Here is a 10,446-nt window from a genome sequence, read left to right on the forward strand (position 1 = left end):
TATTCAATAATAAAAGTGCGGTGAAGACAGAAACTTTACCTCAAGGAATTATGGGTAGTACACTTCCAGATCTGTTTTCCGAAGTCACAGGGATTTTTTACCCCTGGAAACTTTTACCCCCTGGAAAATGTTACCCCCTGGAAATCTTTACCCCCTTGTCGGTTTCTGGTAACTTCAAAGCAAAAGTCAAAAGTCACATTAAAAATTCAAATAATTGAATGTGATCTCTCAATGTGTCTACTCACTTTGGCCAAGATGGCTTTAAATCCGAAGATTTGGTAATGGGGTAAAAATTTCCTAGGAAATTATTAGCACCCTGTCGGTTATTGGTTACTTCAAAGACAAACTGAAATGTTACATTATAAATTGACACCACTCTGTAGTATCTCTTAACGGACACAGTCACTTTGCCCAAGATGGGTTTAAATCCGAAGGGGGGTAGGTTGGGGGTAAAAATTCCCTAGGAAATTATTACCTCCCTGTCGGCTATTGGTTACTTCAAGACAAACTCAAATGTTACAATATAAATGGATACCACTGAGCAGTATCTCTTAACGGACACAGTCACTTTGGCCAAGATTGCTTTAAATCCGAATATGTGGTAGGGGGGTAATAATTTCCTAGGAAATTATACCCTCATATCGAGTTTTGGTTACTTCAAGGACATCAATGTTACGTTATAAATTATTACCATTCTGTGTAGTTTGTTAGCGGAGGCACTCACTTTGGTCAATATGACTTTATGTCCGAAAATTTGATAGTGGGTAATATTTTCCTAAGATATTTATACCGCCTGTCGGTTCTTGGTTATTTCAAAGACAATATCAATTGTTATATTGTAAATTGATGCTACTCCGTATTATTTCTTAACAGACGCAATCACTCTGGGGAAGATTGATTTATGTCCAAAAATTTGGCTTCATAACCCAAAATTTGATAGTTGGTAATGTTTTTTCTAGGAAATAATTGCTTTTCCAGTTTTGCACGTGATTTGCTGTCTGACGAGGGTGTCTTTAGAAAAAAATGAAATGAAATCTTTCAGTTTTACGTCCCACGATTATGTTAGTTAGGGTAAATTAGACGGTGATTATGAGAAATGAATGAAATGGTTGAATGAAGAAAGTGGGAGCAAACGCGAGAATCCCGAGAAAACCCACGAGCACGGTGTTTGTCCACCAGAAATTCCACACGACGCGAGCTGGGATCGAACCAGTGACCCCAAGCACCGGAGGTGAACGCTCTACCACTGAGCCATCGCGTCCCCCAGGTGTCTTAAGATGGTTCCAGTGTCAAAGTGTTATTTTCCATTAATTGTTTTCTTATTATATCAATGAAGTTTGTATAAGCTGCTCTTCTAGAGGACCTTCACCTCCGGTGCTTGGGGTCCCTGGTTCGATAACAGCTCGCGCCGTGTGAACTTTGTGGTGGACAAACACCGTGCTCGTGGGTTTCACTCATTTCTCATCATCACCGTCTCCTTTAGCCTAACAGGCATAACCGTGGAACGTTAAACTTAGAGATTTCTTTTTTTTCTTCTAGAGGAATAATTCAAATTTTACATCTTAGCGGCCTAGTATAAAAAGAGGAAGAAACGTTCCACGGAAACACTGCACTGTTAAAAATATTTCATAATTTCGTTCCTGGAAGCAGCTCTTGAATTGTTTCACTAGTAGTCGAGATTTAAGGATTCAGTAGCATCGAGAGGAACGTATTGATTTTGAAACTCGATTTGACCCTTTTGACAGTGTGGAACACGTGGGAAGAAAAATATATTGAGAATAAACAATCTTTTGAAACAAAAGTAAGTAAATCTAATTTTAAAGTATGTTATTTGCAACCGAGAAAGCAGATTTTGATTCCAAAATATTACGTAGTTTGTAGTGTAAAATATTAGTTATTAGTTGCCTTAGAATCTTGATATCTGTTATTGCAGTTTATAACATAAACGATTAAAAACGTAAAACACATCTTTCAATTAAAAACATTATTGCAATTTATTCCTCCCTCTCTCCTTATATACAGATGGTAGACAAATTATCATTATAACGGGTTTAGACAGAAATTCACAAGAGTGTTGCCAACCAAATATAAGTTTATATTTTTTCAAATGGCACTACGTCAGTTTATTACATATTTCAAACCAACATGTCAATTGTAAACTTAAAATGCCACTTTTATTAATCAGTGTTGCAAGCTAAAGATATTATGGTATCACAAACATCCGAAGTTTGGAAGCCTCTAACGCAGACACAGCACAACAGAGATGCACAGAATAATGTACATCGAAAGAACTCTAGTGCTGAATACCATGGTCATCGTATGACGTTTTTCCAATGAATAGAAACGAAGTTACAGAGGTTGAAAATTTTGAATTTTTTGAAAGTCTTTATTTTTAAAAAAATCTCAGGTAAATATTATATCTAGTTGTATGTATGGTTTGCAATGAACGTACAATTTACTTTACCGTTTGCAGCACTTCGATATCTCAAACCGTACCGGATATATAATCATTGATAAAGTTATTAACACTGTTCAAAATGGCTAAGCTAGCTAGCACGAGCTACCCACCAGAACAACGTACAAAGCTTGTAAAAAGAAGATTCTCAAGTCCTAGCAGTTGGAAACTTATGCTTATTCAGTACGTAGGATTTGAGACGTAAGATACCTAAAAGAAAAGATTTTTTGAATTTCGAAGTGGAAGCGAAGGATACGGGTGAAAATTATCTTATAAAAACGTGCACATTTTCGGGCTCTACTTAACTCCAGTCATCTAATTTGGTATTTGAACATCTCATTAAAAATAAAAATAAGTTTAGCTTTCTTTATATATAATCCCCCTATGAACTTTCCGAAAATAAAACCATCCTTTATCGTCCACAAAGTTTCGATATGTTTTTATGTCTTAACATGACGTTTCTGTAAAAATATATTTCTCTCTTGTTACTCTTGAAGACAGCTATCACTCAGATCTGCTTATCTCTTCAACATTTAAATATCTCCAGAGACATAAAAAAGAAGTTAATTTATCCAGTGTTGACTTTAGAAAAGAGATTTCCAAAACATGTACATAAATCTCTCTCAAGTAAACTGGGACAGCCTTTCGCGAAAGTTCTGTTTTCAGTGGAAGCTGATGTACAATGTTGATAAATCTAAAAAAATGTTACCTATTCTCGCTACTGAAAATTAAACTTCGTAAGAATGAACTGTAACTAAACTTTACCAGACAAAGTACAGAATTAGAAAAGCGACGCATACGTGTAGACTCTGATTCTCAAAAAACAAACGTTGAATCAATAATCTACCATATAGTAAATGCATGTATAGTACAATTTGACATGAGAATGGTTATGATATTAACGTATAAAAACCACATGAAAAATATTTTAAGATTGTAGGTGTCTGGAGAGCAGTCAGGGAACATGATTAGCTACGAGGGGGACCTCGCCCTCTTGTTCACCATCTGGCGTCGTCACTCTTCTAGACTATGGAATTGTGTCAAATACTCATAAAAAGGTTCGTGTTGAATATTGTACTGTACATAAAAGCAAAGAGGTTAGCGAAACACTATGAAACGTGAAAGCTTTTAAGTTCCGGCAAGTGACCTGCCATTAATGGTGGAATAAATGTAATGATGATTATGGTTGCACTCTACGAACGGAAGAGAATACACCATCCAATATTTTACGTTACTTCCTTCTTCTGTTCCATGTTATTTCATGAACAATTGTATAAGCGTCAGAGTAGTTTACACGCATAATAGCAAACTGTATACAATGTTTGACAATTTTTGCTAAAAATAGATATGTACATAGTCGTATGGTATCATTTCAGGTAAAAAAGTACCAACTTAGTGTATTTGCATGATAAGTATTTTCATTACATCCCTTTGCATACACTATTATCAATGTATAAAATACTTCGTCAAAAGCTAAATGTATAAAATACTTCACTAGTTTTTTTGTAATTGATTATGTGTTCTAAAATTAAACGAACATCACTCCTTTTTTATATTTTCGGTTGTACTTAATAATAGAGAATAATATCAAAATATGTTATTACAATTTTGAATTATATAGATTTGCTCTTTGCCTATAATTTTACCATGAAGTTACTCTGTTCACATTATATGTCAACATTGGAATGACAAGACATATATTTCTTGACATGAATTACAGAATACGTGAAATTACTCAACAACTCTTGTTAAATTACTAATAGCGTTTTTCATTTGTTTCTCTTGAATACAAAATTTGAAAAAAAATCTTATCTTGTTTTGAAATACTTGCATCAATCAATGTATATCGCTTACTACTGTGTATATGGTGATCCTTAGCACAGTTAACAACTCACGGTAAATGAGACTCGTTTAGTGGTATTCATGGTGTCCTTCGTGTTACATGGAAGTAACATCACTTATTTTGATTTTGTGGAAATGAATATTTTGTAATGGTAAATCTTATAACAATGACATTCTTGCAAGGCTAGAAATACAACTCAATATTGCCCTTCACACTTCTTTTTATATATCTGAACAAATTAATTATATATAGTTCGTGCTTTACCAGTAAACAAATAGAATCTTAGATAACAAGATCTGTACATTTTATGTGATTACGTATATCATTTGAAACATAAATTTAGATTTTTCTTCTATATTTTTATGTCATTCAATTTGAAGTATCACTAGAAATATCTTTCTTTTAAGATTGTGTTTCTATTTAGAATTTTAAGGGTATGTTATGGAAGAGGAAGAGAGTTAATTCACGTGACTCCAATAGCTCCAAAATATTGTTATATATCCTGGCACATGATTTCTGCAAACAGTGTACTGATTTATATTGTGTTCTAACCTTAAACAAACTGACTTCTTACGAAGCAGTCCATATGCTCAATACTATTTTGTATCATTGGCAGATACTTTTTCTTTACAAATATTTGTCTCTTATGCTCTTTAAGGTGAGGTGACTCAAGATCTATATCCCACTTAATACAAGTTCTAGAGGTTGCAAAAACGTGTTGCAGATAGCACAGGAAAATTTCCTTATAAATACTTTATTATCCATATTTTAGCAGTAAGACAACATTGCACTTCTTAAAGTGGAGGAGATTTAACAATATACATTTTTTATTTTCAGTTGATCCTGAAGAAATAAGTAGGTATTATCTAGTTCACCTTAGATTTTTTTATTTAAATCTCCATTACTTAGATTAAAAGGTTGATACAATATCAAATGTGATTACGCCTAAGTCATGTCCTGAACTTTAAAGTAGGAAATTTAGAAACTATAAATAATAATAATAATAATAATAATAATAAAATAATAATAATAATATACCTAAATGCACAATATTTTTTGTTGATTTCTTGGTAAAGAAAAAAGATCGATTTCGTGTAAAGTTCTCATGAAACTAAATAATTCACAAGTTCAAATGTAGACGCATCGTAATGTCTGAGTGCATTGAAAAATATTACTTATCATTTGATATAGCTGTCCAAGAACTTGTCTTTTTAGACATTTCGATGAAATAAATACAGACTCATGTTACCTTATCTCTGTGTCGAGAATACTGTACAGTATTTCTTTTAAATTTTCTTTTCTTTTCTTTGAGTTTATCCAGTTGCTTTCCAGTTTTTGTAAATTAATCATAATATAGAATAACGTCCGTTTACTTATAACTCTGAAAGCGTATTAAATGATTCTTTCCCTTAACTCTTTAATCACATTATGCAAGTTATGGGTACGCAGTTGAAGTCAAGAATATGTTCTTCAATTGAATTGTAAACAAAGTAAACATTTCTCTTTTTTCAAAAAGATAACAGTCAAAAACTCAAGTTATCTTACTTATGCTGAAGTGCTGTTTGTAAAGGTGAAACTGGGCCATTCCCGTTATTTTTGAAACAACATTACAGTATACATTTCACATTTCTGTGGTGACAATCATGAATTTCAATGAAATAAACCATTTATTTAGACATTACCCAATGATGTTATTTTGTCTCATGTATAAATCACACTTTTGATTCGCAATATTAATGTTTTATCACAAGCTCCCGTCTATAATCTACTCATATTACACTGCTCCACAAAACATAAGCAACCTGAGAGAACGTGGTATAAGTGAGGTCCATTCAACACTGGTTAGTGTCATGTACATACACAGAGAACACAGGTAAGGCGAGTACCTACTCGATAAGGTGAGTACCTACATAAGCAACACCGTTGCAAGCGCGATGAACAAATTATGCCATGAGGCGTACACCATAGCTCAGTAGTGTTCGAGTTTCCAAGCATTGAGTTAGTGATTCTTATGTAGGGTCACACCTTGCAATGGCTGGTAGACGACATTTGAGTGACTTTGACCGCGGACGAGTAATTGGGCGGTTGGAATTCGGCCGATCGCAAGTGGAAGTGGCGCAGGAATTCAACGTGAGGCAGGAATGCAAAAGTGTTGTGTCGAGGCTGTGGAGTCGCTTCAGAATGGAGGTGAAGTCAGTAGACGTCATGGAGGGGGCCGTTCGAAGAAGACGTCGGCTATCGAGGACAGATTTCTCACAATTTCTGCCAAATGTAAACGTCAAGCTTCATGCTCTCAACTGGCCAATGAGTAGTTTCAGGCTACAGGACAACACGTGAGTCGTGAAACTGTTCGTCGGGAGCTCAATAGAGCAGGACTGTATGCAAGAAGGCATGTCCTGTGTGTGCCATTGAAACTGGAGCACAAACGTGCGCGTTACACATGGTGTCTGGTACATGTTGCATGGGGGAACACCAGTGGGCCCGTGTCATATTCTCCGATGAGTCAAGATTCAGCCTGTCGTCAGATTCTGGTCGCACTTTAGTGTGGAGAGAGCCAGTAACGCGCTATCATCCAAACTTCATTGCTGAACGGCCTTCCTATGGTGGTGGTTTCATTATGGTGTGGGGTGGAATTATGCTGGATGGGAAAACGGACCTCCATATTGTGCAACATGGCACTTTGATAGCACAACGGTACCGGGATGAAATTCTCAATACACATGTGCGCAATTTCCGCGGTGCATTTGGCCCAGACTTCCTATTCATGGATCACAATGCCCGCCCTCACCGTTCACATCTTGTGTCCGAGTATCTGGAGAGCGAAGACATTACGCATATTGCATTGTCCCATCGAGCATGTGTGGGATGCTCTTGGGCGGCGAATAGCGAGAGGCGCAGTACACCAGCACGCACTTTTCCTGATCTGCAAACAGCTCTCCTCAAGGAGTGGCGCTATCTACCGGAAGACTTGATTAACACTTTGATTTGCAGCATGGAGGCCAGATGTCGTGCCTGTATAGCTGTTCGTGGTGGTCACATGCCATATTGACTGCCTATGCCCTCGGACAATCCAGCTTCACCTGTTGCTGTATCGTTGTGCTGAACTTTTTGGTCACTCTGTACATCCTAACTGTATTGTTCGTCTTCACTTGTGTTGCATTGTGCATCTGGACCGTCTGTTTGTTCATTATACTTGGTGCAGTGATCGTGTCGTTTTATTTTCTGCCACTTTCTTCGAGTTGCTTAAGTTTTGTGGAGCAGTGTATTTGTGGTTTAGGTTTTCGCTAAGTTTTCAGTTGGAGTGTTAAGGATACTTTATGCAAATGTGGTTAAATCTATTCGATGCACAACGCTGCTACATTCAGTTAGTCTTACTTCACATCAATTACATTATTTCATCTTACATTAATGTCCATTATCAACTATAAGTTGTGAACTTATCAACTATAACCAACTTGTAGGCTAAAATAAAGTTATCGGTCATAGATACAATTAGTTTACCATAGTGCATTGATATACTTACAAGTGGGTAATATCACAACCTACTAAGTTAAAACCCTTTTCTTGGAACTGTATTTACAACCACTTGAAACAAGAAAAATAATACAAACCCAGTAAAAATTTTATTTTGCATTTCACACTGTGGGATAAGCTTAACCCTCGAGAAGTCGCGCTGAAAAAGTAACGCGAGTAGTCGCGCGCGGTCAAAAAGACCGCACGAACATAATGTGTTGCAAACATCGTTTTTAGCATTTTTCTTGTATTAGAAACGTAATTTTGTATATTTTATGATTAAGAGGAAAAAATTTTTATTATTATAATAAGTTTTACAGTAATAACTAATAGAGGAACCTACAATTAGACATGAACTTTTTTATTTCTTATTTGGAATAAAATGTTTTTTTTTTCGTTACATATTTATATAGATAGCTACGTACTGCTTTTATTGGAAATTCTAAATCTGATGATCTTTTGTTTTTGTCAACTCTGGTTCCTCTAAAATTAGAAATGCAATAGTAAATTAGTAAAAAAAAATATACTATATAAATATAACACTAAAACAAAGCTTCACACCGCATTCTACATTCATTTAGAGCTCACTCGTAGCTAAGCGGTTAGCATACACGCCTTTGGCGTGGGATTTCCAGGTTCGATTCCCGGTGGGAGATCATGTGGTTCGGATACCACGTTAAGCAGTAGGTCCACGTCTTACATAGCCTTGATCCTGAAAAGGGCCCTAAATTGAAATAAAATCGAATTTACATTGAATTATTTTACGGTCCTGTTATTTTGAAACTTCACCTATACAGCACTACATTTAATTATTTTAGGTTATATTCAAATTTACACTGTTCTACACTTCGTCGTCACTTATTTCGTCCTCTCCTGCTCTGACTACATTCGGGGAATCGCTGGTCATTTCTGGGTTTAAGATCTCCAGATTCGCTCGCAGACTCCTCACTTCACCTTTCGCGTGTTCACTCACTTATATATATATGATCTTCCTCAGACAAAGCTTCCACGAGATCATCTCGGCTGATTTATCCAAATAGTCCGTTCCTAATATTTCCCTCCGATGTTTTAAGCTATTCATTTCTAATTTCCTCTTTTTTCACACTTGCTATCAGTTTGTTAACTCTGTCGACCTCTCTTCCGTCCATTAAAATAATATTTCTGTTTATAAAGCTTAAAACATCTCCAAAGCAAAGGTCACGTGCAGAGCGAAACACTGAGAAAAAACATTACACGGTTAGTCGCGCGCGGTGGAAAGCACCGCAGAATCACTATACAATCACTAGTAGTTAAACTAAACAACGGATAAGGGAGTGATTGAGCAGGAATATTCGGGAAGGTGAGGGGAAAGATTAGCTAGACGGAGAAGTCTGTCGGACAAACAGAATGGACACACGATCAAAAATAATTTCCCTGCGGTGCTTTTGACCGCGGCGCGACTACTCGAAGGTTGTAAAATATGAAACTCCATGTCAATTAATGAAAATGACGAATAACTAATATTTGTTTTATATTTAAGCTTTTTTATGGACTATCTGCCTCTCGTGCCTTTATATTTTATGCAAATGTTGATAAATTGTCCGCAGGTGCTAGACATATAAGCAATCTAACGTGTAGATTGCATAGTGCATTTTGCTACTCAGCGCAAGTTAAAATTTAATTAGAATTGTTGCTCTTTCACCGAAAATATTAATATTAAATTAATTTTAAAACTACTACTACTTACCACGTAACCAATGTTCATCAGTTTTGTATAAGCTGTAAATAGTGCGAAAATTGGATTCTTCTTACATACATATTGACAGAACATATCAATAAAAAAATTATATTCATAATGAATAGCTTATTGGTAAATACCATAAAACTATTCATACATTAGTCACGGCTTTGCAGTAGGGTGTTTTGTGTTCCTCCTGCGCCACCCTCCCACCTCCCCTGAATGCCTATAGCTACTGGGCCAACCCCTGATAGCCTGTAACTACTGGGCAAGCGCCAATCTGCCTATAACTTCTAGCACACCAGTCACTAGCCAATATTATTTACTGCAGTACTCTTAGTTAACTTATACAGCATCATCATTCCGTACCCTCAACCCTGACTGACCAGTGACGTTATTCAAATACGCCAATGATATCCCTCACTGATCGCTAGCACAGAACGAAGGTATTTCTATAATTACAAATACTAAAGTGTCCTTGAAAAAGGAATATTGTTATTTTATAAGAAGAAGCATTAATGATCTTTAAATAAAAAGCAATTCAACATTCATCTCGGAGAAGATAATTTTAATATATTTTTGGAGAATATCATCCCAACCCCGTGGTATTATGACAGCACAATCCATTACTTTGTGTCCTATTTCTAAAAATAACTATATGTATTTATCATAGGTTCATAGCATCCATTTTCGCAATATCATTTGTTTTTCTTTGATCTAGATTTAATTTTTTATGTCTGTATTATCGAATTCTTGTTTATATATCCGGAGTCTTTAAGTTAGGTCCTTTGCTTTTTTTTGCATTTGCCGAATTTTATTTTTTAAACTTCTTTTTCTAAATTTTAATTGAGATATTTTAACCTCAATTTCATCGTTAATAAAACTACTAGTTGGATGCTCTAAGAACCTACATACTCG

The sequence above is a fragment of the Thermobia domestica genome, chromosome 9 (assembly GCF_964235325.1).
Source record: "Thermobia domestica chromosome 9, izTheDome1.hap1.1, whole genome shotgun sequence".
Lineage (NCBI taxonomy): Eukaryota > Metazoa > Arthropoda > Insecta > Zygentoma > Lepismatidae > Thermobia > Thermobia domestica.